This window comes from Lissotriton vulgaris, chromosome 4_1, assembly GCF_964263255.1.
Source record: "Lissotriton vulgaris chromosome 4_1, aLisVul1.2, whole genome shotgun sequence".
Classification (NCBI taxonomy): domain Eukaryota; kingdom Metazoa; phylum Chordata; class Amphibia; order Caudata; family Salamandridae; genus Lissotriton; species Lissotriton vulgaris.
The window spans coordinates 739,079,327-739,093,685 of NC_141691.1; positions in this window are offsets into that span (position 1 = coordinate 739,079,327).

The window sequence follows — 14,359 nt, forward strand, 5'->3', positions numbered from 1 at the left end:
TGTATGCCCATGGTAGTTCCTGATGTGTGGGGAGTGCAGGGTCGAGTTTGGTATGTGCGAACTCATGAGATTGAATACTGCACAATGGTATATGCGGCATGATTGTGTCTAGTGTAGAAGTGCCACTTTTAGAAGTTGGCATATTTGTGTAATTTGTGTCTGGCGTGTGATTGGCTGAGGCTGGCTGATGAGCCTGGCCCCAAGAGTCTGGGAGGGTCTGCCCCGGTGGTGAATGGAGTGTTTAGCATGTTGATGTGAGGGGAGGAGTGAGCCTGGGCCTGCTTGGGGATTGACCGTCTGGTTTGAGGGTCCTGAATGAGGCTGGGTTTTCCTCACACAATACTGGCTCCACTCCCTGGGGTGCGTCTGATGTCCCTAGCCTGTCCAGTGAAGGGAATTCCCTATAAACAGTTTTAGCTGGTTCTCACACTGCCTGCACCCTGCTAGACAAAGGAATTTACAGTATAAAAAGGGGCTGTGTCCCCTTCCAAAATGTTCTTGTTTTTGGACTTGAATCCTGCCAGGGGCGTGCTGCTGCTTGGGCTCAGGGGAAGGCTTGCCTCCCTGAGCCCTGCCCAGCCCATGGATTCCTGATGGATGCTGGAGCACTCTTCTTTGCAGGGAGCTGTTTTGCTCTACTTTTACTCCTCCAGGACTTTTGGGGACCCCTTGTCCTGGCTCTCCTTCCCCCTTCACTCATGGGGGCTGCTTTATTGTTTATAGCGCTGGGAGAGTGCTTTATTTGGTCTCATAGCGCTTGAGAGCGCTTTTTGCTGAAGTGCGAGCGTGTCGCCGTCACGCATTTTGCGTGAGGGTTGGTAGGTGCCTACCCTGCTTGGCGCCCGATTCGTGCTATGTTTAATTTACGGGTGCCACCCCGTTTATTTAGGTATTTAACGGTGCCCGCCCTGTTTCTGCAATTATTTGGTCCTTCGAGGGTGCCCACCCCTCCTTATTGCCCCTGTTTGGTCACCGCTGCGGCCGGGCCGCAGAGAGGAAGTCAGGCACTTGTGGTCGGGACGTGGGCGGAGCCTGCGCTCGAGCCGGAAGTCCCGTCCGCCGGCCAGAAAGGGAAGCCTTGTTTTTCGTTGCCGGTCTCCCATGCGATGGAGGGAGACCGGAGATGTGCCCGGGGTACTGCGGCCTGTAGCGGGGCTCCCCTGTGCTGAGGGAACCCCGGAGAAAAGGAGAGGAGCCGGCAGCCTGAGCGGGAGAGGAGACACGCTGCGACCCACGAAAAAGCCGGTGAGTTCCTGCGAGATGCGAGGGGGGCTGTTGGGGCACATTGCCGGTGCCTGCCCCCCCCCCCCCGGTGGTGCAAGCTTCCTTGTGGAGGGGCGCTGAGAGGCCCCAGCGAGGCCTCAGTGTTTGGAGCTCCAGGGGCATATTTGTTTTGAGATCCCCGAGGGGCTCAGGGCGCCACAATCGTTTTGAGAGCCCATGAGGCTCGGGGGCATCTTGTGCTTTGAGTCCCCAGAGGGGGGACTCCAATGACGGGCCCCATTTGTTGAGTTACGAGCCCCGAGAGGCTCCCAGCACAGTTTGTTTTGAGCCCACGAGGCTCACCCGGACATTTTGGTTTTAAAGCCCAGAGAGGCTATTGAGTGCCTCAGTCATTGGTTAGAGCCCAGAGAGGCTCACAGCCCCCATTGTTGTTTGCTCAAGCCTAGAGAGGCTCTTGAGTGCCACATTTGGTGAGGAGCCCAGAGAGGCTCAAAGGGGCATTTCTTTGTTACAGAGCCTGTGTGGCTCCAGCTCTGCGCAGCTTTTGTTCGAGGGCCAGTGAGGGCCCTGGCGCAGTTTTGTTGATTGACAGCTGCTCAGCAATTAGTGGGCAGCTGCACCGTTTAGGACCCTAACTATTTGGACACAGGGGGTCCTAGCCCCAACAAGGCAGTTGGCCTAGGGACTGCCACAAGTAGTGGCTTATGTAAGTTTTGTGCAATGTGATGTGGTGCTAGGAAATGTAATGCCTTTAATATGATTACGCACCTTGATCTTACACCTCTGAATGTTTTTAGGCATCATGTGTTTTTGCGCTATTGAGTTATGTCCTGGCACCTCTGAATGTTGTTATGCATCATGTGTCTTCCTTGATTTTACACCTCTGAATGTGTTGGTTTATGCATCATGTGTTTTCCCTTCCCTGCACCTCTGAATGTGTTTTTGATGCATCATGTGCCTTGTTATTACACCGCTGAATGTATGTTTTATGCATCATGTGTTTTCCTTCCCTACACCTCTGAATGTTGTGATGCATCATGTGTAATATGTCCTTGCTTATACCCCTAATTGAATTGTGATACTTAGGCGGTTGTTCTTTCTAGTACAGGTGGTCCTAGTGAGGTCCTGGTTCCCTGCGTGACATTTCTCCTAAGGTGTTTAGGGTTGCGTAGGTGGTACCTACCTGTTCCCAGTAGTTACTGGATGTGATCTATAACTGTTATTTTGTGCTATACTTATTCTAAGTTCTAGAAGTGCTATTTCTAAAAGTGTTGATTCTGACAGTGGCCCATGTGGCCCTGTCCTGTAAATAATCCCTTGTGAATATTGCCTGTGCCAGTTGGCACAATGTACATGTGTGACTTCTATCTGATGTGTTTTTACAATACAGAAGTTATTTTTATATAACCTTGTGTGGAGTTCCTTTTGTGGTGTGCCTAGGATGTTGTTGCTGTTGTGTGCTGGCGCAAATGCTTTACACATTGCCTCCGGGATAAGCCTGTCTGCTCGTGCCAAGCTACCAAGGGGGTGAGCAGGGGTTATCTTGGCGTGTGAATCCCTTGCCCTGACTAGAATGGTGGTTTCTGCCTAGCTTTGGCGTCAGCCTTAGCCAACCAGAAATAGCCAGTTCTAACATTGTTGGTCAGTGGTGAGGATTAGGACTTGTGTTTGCGCAGTGCCACAGCGACAGCTGGCTACATTACAAAACTCTGCATTTTTTAGATAGTCATATGTTTGGGATTATTGTTTAATATTTTGTTTTTCCTCAAGAGTGTCATTTTCAAATGGTGTTTCCTGCGCTTTTATGTTTAGTGACAGATGAGAGAAAATGACAGGGCGGGACGCCAGTAGAGGGGGAGGTTCCCATAGATAAGGAATCCCTTACTGGGTCCAGTGCCCAAACCCTGTTCCTGTCCCTGTATGGGTAGATGGAAGAGAGGGAGTGTGGAGGAGAAATGGCTAGCTCGGGAGGGTGGTTATCCCCTGAGTGTAGGGTGTGTGTCTGGATTCCCCAGTATGGTAGGATCCAGTGGTGGCAGCTAAAATGTGTCCAGTGCGTGAATTCCCATTCCCAGTTCCCAGAGTATGGTGCCTGGTGCTCAGTAAGAGGGGTACAGGTTGAGAGTCAGAGGCAGTGAGGAACTGTCTCACCAGTCTGGAGGGGGAGTGTGTGGGTGAGTGGTGTGTTGAACTGGAGGAGTTGGTGTGAGTTCTTTTTGTGTGATAAAAGGAGCTTGCACGGGAGGTGTACCTCTTGTGGTGTGCAGGAGGTCCTGCAGAGGCACTGGATGAGAAGGTGGACGTCTGGCGGTGTGCTAGATGTCTTGCAGAGGCATTAGGGAGTGATTCTAAAAGTAGTGGCTTGTGTATCTGATGATCCTGTGTAGGGGAAGAGGTTATGTGTAGCCCAGCTAGGTCCCAGTAGGATGGTAGGGGTGTAGGGGCTCACGTCCTGTCTCAGTGCAGGCGGAGTGAGTGTGGGACGGTGTGTCCCACGTTGGCCCGAAACCCTATCTCAGGGCCTGGAGGGTTTCCTAAGGGAGCGCCAGGACAGGGGCCTAGGCTGTACTTACTGATCATTTGAGGAGGATCTTCCTGTGTCTAAAGGACGGGGAGTTTCTGTAACCAGAAATCCGGCGGTCCTGGTGTTGAGGAGTACCGCTCCCAAGTGGAGGGTGCAGAACTCTGGAAGGGGGTGCAGAGGGACAGTGTACTTCTGACCCGGTGCAACCTGAGGGTTTAGATCCTAGGTCGGGAGATTACGAAGCTTTCAGGTCAAGAGGAATCTCTACCAAAGTGGATCAGCTGAAGAGACTAAGGGGGCTGCCCTTGCTGTGTGATCTGGGGCTCAGCTGCAGTTTGTTGTTTCCACTAAGGTAGAGGAAAGGGGACTTTGCTGTGTGCTGTGTCAAGTACCTGCTTGAAGAGGAACTGTGCTGTGTGCTTTGTACCTCAGAAGTGAAATAGTTTCCAGGTGGTAGACCAGTGATGGAGTGAGGTCCTGATCTGGTAGGAGAATTGTGTTCTGGTGAGTGCTTCCCTGTGAGGGTGCGGAAACCCAGAAGTAGAGGTAGGGTGGGGCATTCTTGCCCGTGACCTCTGATCAGCTGAGGGTGTGGTCCCTAGGTTGTAGGATCAGTGGTAGATGTAGCTACACTGAGAGGGAGAGTGGAGAATGGCTATTGTGTGCCAGGGGTTACTGCCCCCCACTCTGTGGATTGGTCAGGACCCGTGATATTTGGATGGCCTAGGGCCTGGTCCTGGATGTGGACGACTAGGGAGTATAACAAAACAAGATTCCTTTCTGTGTTGTTTATGCTTTGTGACCAACTGGCCTAATTTAAGTTCTCATATTACTAGCAGAACAGACAAATAGTACAAGTACTGGTTATTACTACGCCACACTAGAGTGATTTTCTTTCTCTCAACATTTTATTTTGATTAGTTATAAACATTCATATAAAATTCATCACAAAATAATTCATATCCAACATATATATTTGAGCATTCCCTAAGCTAATACAAATACAATCCTATTCTGGTTATTGCTCAAAACACAAATACAAAATTTTAAAAAACCAATCTTTTTGGCATATATTGTTTAAAAACATAGAGTATATGTTACATATGGCAGTCCTTTTGTCGACGCGTTTCGGTGCGTTCAGTCACTTTAGTCTTCTTTAGCATAAGTGACCACGTCTCTAACTTTCTTTTTAAGGTCATTCCAATCTGTGGCACTAGATGGTTTATAGTGTGATTTGTTATCTAGTAGTTTTAACATACGATTATCGTAATCCTCTGTCTGCATTATAACTATACTCCCCCCTTTGTCTCCCGGTTTTACGGTTAAATCATCGCAGGTGGCCAGGTTTTTCAATGCTTCCCTTTCTTTTTTGGATAGATTATTTGGATACCAAGGTTTAGTGTTGAGTATTTTCTCCAGCTCACTTAGCACTACTTTTTCAAAAATGTCCACTTCTGGACTGACCATATTAATAGGTGGTGTCCAGGTTGATGGGAGTTTAAGACCAGACTTGTTGTTGGTTTCTCTTTCTGTCTTATTTTCAAAGAATTTTTTTAATCTAATTTTTCTAAATAGGTCACGGACATCTTTTTCTATGGTGTATCTACAGCCTTATGTACTTGGTGCAAAACCTAGGCCCTTTTCTAGAACGCTAATTTCATCAGTGGTAAGGGTTTTGTTAGAGAGATTTATAATTGGAGCTTTCTTATGGTTGGTGGTGTCTACTCCCAGTCTTTGTGGCTCCGAGTCCTCATATAGGGTCTCCTTATTGTATTCCCTGTCTGGGTATTGCCGGGACGTCCCCTCCCCCGGGTCCTGAAACCCCTGGTTTGGCGTCTTTGCTGCTGGCCTAAAAAAAACGGTGTATAGTCTCTGCTGTTTCCTGTTTCATTGTCTCTCTGATCTTTTCTATTCCTTTGTTCGCTATTCCTCTCTCCTTCCGAGTCTGTGCTGTTATAAGACGTATCTGAACAGGTGACATTCTTCTTAAAGTATCTATTCTTGTTGTATTGTTGTTGATTACCTCCATGTTCAGTAGGTACTGGTTGTTCATAATAGTCCTTCTGAAGGTAGGGGTAAACATTCTCTACTTTGTAATTAGCTACATCTTTTCTCAATTTGTTTGTTTTCTTATTTATCATATATTCTTCTTAGCCACTGATATCCTCTTTGATCTCCTCTAGTTTTCTTTTTGCGTCATCTAGGGCAGTGCTTTCATTCAATTCCTTCTCTAGTTTCTCGATTTCTTCTCTTTCTATTATTATTAAATCTTGGGCTGTTTCTATAATGAGCAACATCCAATCGCGACTGCACCTGTTCGCGATGAGTGTCCAGTTCTCTTTAAATTTGTCATTCTTTGTAAATACGCCGGGTTCATTTTTAATTTGAAGCCCTACTGGTATTACCCCTTTTTTACAATACTGTATAATAAACTCTGAGTGTAATTCAGTGCGGATTATCTTTTTCTTTAGGTTCCTCAGTTTATTCCATCTGTCATCATCTTTACTTGACAGGGTCAAGGAGTTTATAGTTTTAGAACCCCCCCCTGTTAGTTTTTTAAATTGATCTTCAGAGAAACCAAAGATCCTAAGTGTATCCATGTTTACACACGTTTTACACTCTCCAGCTACTAGAGCTGTAACAGTCTTCAAAGAAGAGAGTTTCCCAGAAAACCAGAAAGGACTGGGTATAGAAATATAACAAAACAAGATTCCTTTCTGTGTTGTTTATGCTTTGTGACCAACTGGTCTACTTTTAGTTCTTATATTACTAGCAGAACAGACAAATAGTACAAGTACTAGAGTGATTTTCTTTCTCTCAACATTTTATTTTGATTAGTTAAAAACATTCATATAAAATTCATCACAAAATAATTCATATCCAACATATATATTTGAGCATTCCCTAAGCTAATACAAATATAATCCTATTCTGGTTATTGCTCAAAACACAAATACAAAATTAAAAAAAACAGACAGATAGATTCATAGTTAAATGAGAGACCCACAATTTAGAGATAGATAATAACTCTCAGCATAAATTAGATACTAATTGTTTTTATTTAATTTTAGAAAGAAGCGCAATATTTCAATCCTATAAGTCTGTCCTGAGGAAGGTGCCAAAAAGACCTGAACCCACCGAAGCGCGTCGACAAAAGGACTGCCATATGTAACATATACTCTATTTTTTTAAACAATATATGCCAAAAAGATTGGTTTTTTTAAATTTTGTATTTGTGTTTTGAGCAATAACCAGAATAGGATTGTATTTGTATTAGCTTAGGGAATGCTCAAATATATATGTTGGATATGAATGATTTTGTGATGAATTTTATATGAATGTTTTTAACTAATCAAAATAAAATGTTGAGAGAAAGAAAATCACTCTAGTGTGGCGTAGTAATAACCAGTACTTGTACTATTTGTCTGTTCTGCTAGTAATATAAGAACTAAAAGTAGACCAGTTGGTCACAAAGCATAAACAACACAGAAAGGAATCTTGTTTTGTTATATTTCTATACCCAGTCCTTTCTGGTTTTCTGGGAAACTCTCTTCTTTGAAGACGACTAGGGAGTACCAGTGGGGTATCCTAGTTGGGTCAGAGAGTTCTGGTTTGGAGGGAACCATGTGGGTTCAGAGTGGCGAAAAACCGGAGGGTGTCCCTGCCGTGCGGGTCCGTGTCCGTGTTTTGTCGCCCAAAGCAGGGAAGCCCATCAGTGGAGTGATTGGTCTACCCTGCGTTTTGGCTGGGAGGAGGTTGTGTTGGATCCGGCCCTTTTGGCAGGTTCACCCCAAGACTTTTTGCTTTTTCCTAGCCTGTTTCTGGAACCTGGTGGTGGTGATTTTAGGCCTCTGCGCACTTTTTCACTGTGGTACAGTGCAAAGTGCGTGAGCTCTCTGTGTATGTGTGGTGAGTGACCTGCCCTCCCATTGGAATAAATGGGGAATATGTATGCCCATGGTAGTTCCTGATGTGTGGGGAGTGCAGGGTCGTGTTTGGTATGTGCAAACTCATGAGATTGAATACTGCACAATGGTATATGCGGCATGATTGTGTCTAGTGTAGAAGTGCCACTTTTAGAAGTTGGCATATTTGTGTAATTTGTGTCTGGCGTGTCATTGGCTGAGGCTGGCTGATGAGCCTGGCCCCAAGAGTCTGGGAGGGTCTGCCCCGGTGGTGAATGGAGTGTTTAGCATGTTGATGTGAGGGGAGGAGTGAGCCTGGGCCTGCTTGGGGATTGACCGTCTGGTTTGAGGGTCCTGAATGAGGCTGGGTTTTCCTCACACAATACTGGCTCCACTCCCTGGGGTGCGTCTGATGTCCCTAGCCTGTCCAGTGAAGGGAATTCCCTATAAACAGTTTTAGCTGGTTCTCACACTGCCTGCACCCTGCTAGACAAAGGAATTTACAGTATAAAAAGGGGCTGTGTCCCCTTCCAAAATGTTCTTGTTTTTGGACTTGAATCCTGCCAAGGGCGTGCTGCTGCTTGGGCTCAGGGGAAGGCTTGCCTCCCTGAGCCCTGCCCAGCCCATGGATTCCTGATGGATGCTGGAGCACTCTTCTTTGCAGGGAGCTGTTTTGCTCTACTTTTACTCCTCCAGGACTTTTGGGGACCCCTTGTCCTGGCTCTCCTTCCCCCTTCACTCATGGGGGCTGCTTTATTGTTTATAGCGCTGGGAGAGTGCTTTATTTGGTCTCATAGCGCTTGAGAGCGCTTTTTGCTGAAGTGCGAGCGTGTCGCCGTCACGCATTTTGTGTGAGGGTTGGTAGGTGCCTACCCTGCTTGGCGCCCGATTCGTGCTATGTTTAATTTACGGTTGCCACCCCGTTTATTTAGGTATTTAACGGTGCCCGCCCTGTTTCTGCAATTATTTGGTCCTTCGAGGGTGCCCACCCCTCCTTATTGCCCCTGTTTGGTCACCGCTGCGGCCGGGCCGCAGAGAGGAAGTCAGGCACTTGTGGTCGGGACGTGGGCGGAGCCTGCGCTCGAGCCGGAAGTCCCGTCCGCCGGCCAGAGAGGGAAGCCTTGTTTTTCGTTGCCGGTCTCCCATGCGATGGAGGGAGACCGGAGATGTGCCCGGGGTACTGCGGCCTGTAGCGGGGCTCCCCTGTGCTGAGGGAACCCCGGAGAAAAGGAGAGGAGCCGGCAGCCTGAGCGGGAGAGGAGACACGCTGCGACCCACGAAAAAGCCGGTGAGTTCCTGCGAGATGCGAGGGGGGCTGTTGGGGCACATTGCCGGTGCCTGCCCCCCCCCCTCCGGTCGTGCAAGCTTCCTTGTGGAGGGGCGCTGAGAGGCCCCAGCGAGGCCTCAGTGTTTGGAGCTCCAGGGGCATATTTGTTTTGAGATCCCCGAGGGGCTCAGGGCGCCACAATCGTTTTGAGAGCCCATGAGGCTCGGGGGCATCTTGTGCTTTGAGTCCCCAGAGGGGGGACTCCAATGACGGGCCCCATTTGTTGAGTTACGAGCCCCGAGAGGCTCCCAGCACAGTTTGTTTTGAGCCCACGAGGCTCACCCGGACATTTTGGTTTTAAAGCCCAGAGAGGCTATTGAGTGCCTCAGTCATTGGTTAGAGCCCAGAGAGGCTCACAGCCCCCATTGTTGTTTGCTCAAGCCTAGAGAGGCTCTTGAGTGCCACATTTGGTGAGGAGCCCAGAGAGGCTCAAAGGGGCATTTCTTTGTTACAGAGCCTGTGTGGCTCCAGCTCTGCGCAGCTTTTGTTCGAGGGCCAGTGAGGGCCCTGGCGCAGTTTTGTTGATTGACAGCTGCTCAGCAATTAGTGGGCAGCTGCACCGTTTAGGACCCTAACTATTTGGACACAGGGGGTCCTAGCCCCAACAAGGCAGTTGGCCTAGGGACTGCCACAAGTAGTGGCTTATGTAAGTTTTGTGCAATGTGATGTGGTGCTAGGAAATGTAATGCCTTTAATATGATTACGCACCTTGATCTTACACCTCTGAATGTTTTTAGGCATCATGTGTTTTTGCGCTATTGAGTTATGTTCTGGCACCTCTGAATGTTGTTATGCATCATGTGTCTTCCTTGATTTTACACCTCTGAATGTGTTGGTTTATGCATCATGTGTTTTCCCTTCCCTGCACCTCTGAATGTGTTTTTGATGCATCATGTGCCTTGTTATTACACCGCTGAATGTATGTTTTATGCATCATGTGTTTTCCTTCCCTATACCTCTGAATGTTGTGATGCATCATGTGTAATGTGTCCTTGCTTATACCCCTAATTGAATTGTGATACTTAGGCGGTTGTTCTTTCTAGTACAGGTGGTCCTAGTGAGGTCCTGGTTCCCTGCGTGACATTTCTCCTAAGGTGTTTAGGGTTGCGTAGGTGGTACCTACCTGTTCCCAGTAGTTACTGGATGTGATCTATAACTGTTATTTTGTGCTATACTTATTCTAAGTTCTAGAAGTGCTATTTCTAAAAGTGTTGATTCTGACAGTGGCCCATGTGGCCCTGTCCTGTAAATAATCCCTTGTGAATATTGCCCGTGCCAGTTGGCACAATGTACATGTGTGACTTCTATCTGATGTGTTTTTACAATACAGAAGTTATTTTTATATAACCTTGTGTGGAGTTCCTTTTGTGGTGTGCCTAGGATGTTGTTGCTGTTGTGTGCTGGCGCAAATGCTTTACACATTGCCTCCGGGATAAGCCTGTCTGCTCGTGCCAAGCTACCAAGGGGGTGAGCAGGGGTTATCTTGGCGTGTGAATCCCTTGCCCTGACTAGAATGGTGGTTTCTGCCTAGCTTTGGCGTCAGCCTCAGCCAACCAGAAATAGCCAGTTCTAACATTGTTGGTCAGCGGTGAGGATTAGGACTTGTGTTTGCGCAGTGCCACAGCGACAGCTGGCTACATTACAAAACTCTGCATTTTTTAGATAGTCATATGTTTGGGATTATTGTTTAATATTTTGTTTTTCCTCAAGAGTGTCATTTTCAAATGGTGTTTCCTGCGCTTTTATGTTTAGTGGCAGATGAGAGAAAATGACAGGGCGGGACGCCAGTAGAGGGGGAGGTTCCCATAGATAAGGAATCCCTTACTGGGTCCAGTGCCCAATCCCTGTTCCTGTCCCTGTGTGGGTAGATGGAAGAGAGGGAGTGTGGAGGAGAAATGGCTAGCTCGGGAGGGTGGTTATCCCCTGAGTGTAGTGTGTGTGTCTGGATTCCCCAGTATGGTAGGATCCAGTGGTGGCAGCTAAAATGTGTCCAGTGCGTGAATTCCCATTCCCAGTTCCCAGAGTATGGTGCCTGGTGCTCAGTAAGAGGGGTACAGGTTGAGAGTCAGAGGCAGTGAGGAACTGTCTCACCAGTCTGGAGGGGGAGTGTGTGGGTGAGTGGTGTGTTGAACTGGAGGAGTTGGTGTGAGTTTTTTTTGTGTGATAAAAGGAGCTTGCACGGGAGGTGTACCTCTTGTGGTGTGCAGGAGGTCCTGCAGAGGCACTGGATGAGAAGGTGGACGTCTGGCGGTGTGCTAGATGTCTTGCAGAGGCATTAGGGAGTGATTCTAAAAGTAGTGGCTTGTGTATCTGATGATCCTGTGTAGGGGAAGAGGTTATGTGTAGCCCAGCTAGGTCCCAGTAGGATGGTAGGGGTGTAGGGGCTCACGTCCTGTCTCAGTGCAGGCGGAGTGAGTGTGGGACGGTGTGTCCCACGTTGGCCCGAAACCCTATCTCAGGGCCTGGAGGGTTCCCTAAGGGAGCGCCAGGACAGGGGCCTAGGCTGTACTTACTGATCATTTGAGGAGGATCTTCCTGTGTCTAAAGGACGGGGAGTTTCTGTAACCAGAAATCCGGCGGTCCTGGTGTTGAGGAGTACCGCTCCTAAGTGGAGGGTACAGAACTCTGGAAGGGGGTGCAGAGGGACAGTGTACTTCTGACCCGGTGCAACCTGAGGGTTTAGATCATAGGTCGGGAGATTACGAAGCTTTCAGGTCAAGAGGAATCTCTACCAAAGTGGATCAGCTGAAGAGACTAAGGGGGCTGCCCTTGCTGTGTGATCTGGGGCTCAGCTGCAGTTTGTTGTTTCCACTAAGGTAGAGGAAAGGGGACTTTGCTGTGTGCTGTGTCAAGTACCTGCTTGAAGAGGAACTGTGCTGTGTGCTTTGTACCTCAGAAGTGAAATAGTTTCCAGGTGGTAGACCAGTGATGGAGTGAGGTCCTGATCTGGTAGGAGAATTGTGTTCTGGTGAGTGCTTCCCTGTGAGGGTGCGGAAACCCAGAAGTAGAGGTAGGGTGGGGCATTCTTGCCCGTGACCTCTGATCAGCCTGAGGGTGTGGTCCCTAGGTTGTAGGATCAGTGGTAGATGTAGCTACACTGAGAGGGAGAGTGGAGAATGGCTATTGTGTGCCAGGGGTTACTGCCCCCCACTCTGTGGATTGGTCAGGACCCGTGATATTTGGATGGCCTAGGGCCTGGTCCTGGATGTGGACGACTAGGGAGTATAACAAAACAAGATTCCTTTCTGTGTTGTTTATGCTTTGTGACCAACTGGCCTAATTTAAGTTCTCATATTACTAGCAGAACAGACAAATAGTACAAGTACTGGTTATTACTACGCCACACTAGAGTGATTTTCTTTCTCTCAACATTTTATTTTGATTAGTTATAAACATTCATATAAAATTCATCACAAAATAATTCATATCCAACATATATATTTGAGCATTCCCTAAGCTAATACAAATACAATCCTATTCTGGTTATTGCTCAAAACACAAATACAAAATTTAAAAAAACCAATCTTTTTGGCATATATTGTTTAAAAACATAGAGTATATGTTACATATGGCAGTCCTTTTGTCGACGCGTTTCGGTGCGTTCAGTCACTTTAGTCTTCTTTAGCATAAGTGACCACGTCTCTAACTTTCTTTTTAAGGTCATTCCAATCTGTGGCACTAGATGGTTTATAGTGTGATTTGTTATCTAGTAGTTTTAACATACGATTATCGTAATCCTCTGTCTGCATTATAACTATACTCCCCCCTTTGTCTCCCGGTTTTACGGTTAAATCATCGCAGGTGGCCAGGTTTTTCAATGCTTCCCTTTCTTTTTTGGATAGATTATTTGGATACCAAGGTTTAGTGTTGAGTATTTTCTCCAGCTCACTTAGCACTACTTTTTCAAAAATGTCCACTTCTGGACTGACCATATTAATAGGTGGTGTCCAGGTTGATGGGAGTTTAAGACCAGACTTGTTGTTGGTTTCTCTTTCTGTCTTATTTTCAAAGAATTTTTTTAATCTAATTTTTCTAAATAGGTCACGGACATCTTTTTCTATGGTGTATCTACAGCCTTATGTACTTGGTGCAAAACCTAGGCCCTTTTCTAGAACGCTAATTTCATCAGTGGTAAGGGTTTTGTTAGAGAGATTTATAATTGGAGCTTTCTTATGGTTGGTGGTGTCTACTCCCAGTCTTTGTGGCTCCGAGTCCTCATATAGGGTCTCCTTATTGTATTCCCTGTCTGGGTATTGCCGGGACGTCCCCTCCCCCGGGTCCTGAAACCCCTGGTTTGGCGTCTTTGCTGCTGGCCTAAAAAAAACGGTGTATAGTCTCTGCTGTTCCCTGTTTCATTGTCTCTCTGATCTTTTCTATTCCTTTGTTCGCTATTCCTCTCTCCTTCCGAGTCTGTGCTGTTATAAGACGTATCTGAACAGGTGACATTCTTCTTAAAGTATCTATTCTTGTTGTATTGTTGTTGATTACCTCCATGTTCAGTAGGTACTGGTTGTTCATAATAGTCCTTCTGAAGGTAGGGGTAAACATTCTCTACTTTGTAATTAGCTACATCTTTTCTCAATTTGTTTGTTTTCTTATTTATCATATATTCTTCTTAGCCACTGATATCCTCTTTGATCTCCTCTAGTTTTCTTTTTGCGTCATCTAGGGCAGTGCTTTCATTCAATTCCTTCTCTAGTTTCTCGATTTCTTCTCTTTCTATTATTATTAAATCTTGGGCTGTTTCTATAATGAGCAACATCCAATCGCGACTGCACCTGTTCGCGATGAGTGTCCAGTTCTCTTTAAATTTGTCATTCTTTGTAAATACGCCGGGTTCATTTTTAATTTGAAGCCCTACTGGTATTACCCCTTTTTTACAATACTGTATAATAAACTCTGAGTGTAATTCAGTGCGGATTATCTTTTTCTTTAGGTTCCTCAGTTTATTCCATCTGTCATCATCTTTACTTGACAGGGTCAAGGAGTTTATAGTTTTAGAACCCCCCCCTGTTAGTTTTTTAAATTGATCTTCAGAGAAACCAAAGATCCTAAGTGTATCCATGTTTACACACGTTTTACACTCTCCAGCTACTAGAGCTGTAACAGTCTTCAAAGAAGAGAGTTTCCCAGAAAACCAGAAAGGACTGGGTATAGAAATATAACAAAACAAGATTCCTTTCTGTGTTGTTTATGCTTTGTGACCAACTGGTCTACTTTTAGTTCTTATATTACTAGCAGAACAGACAAATAGTACAAGTACTAGAGTGATTTTCTTTCTCTCAACATTTTATTTTGATTAGTTAAAAACATTCATATAAAATTCATCACAAAATAATTCATATCCAACATATATATTTGAGCATTCCCTAAGCTAAT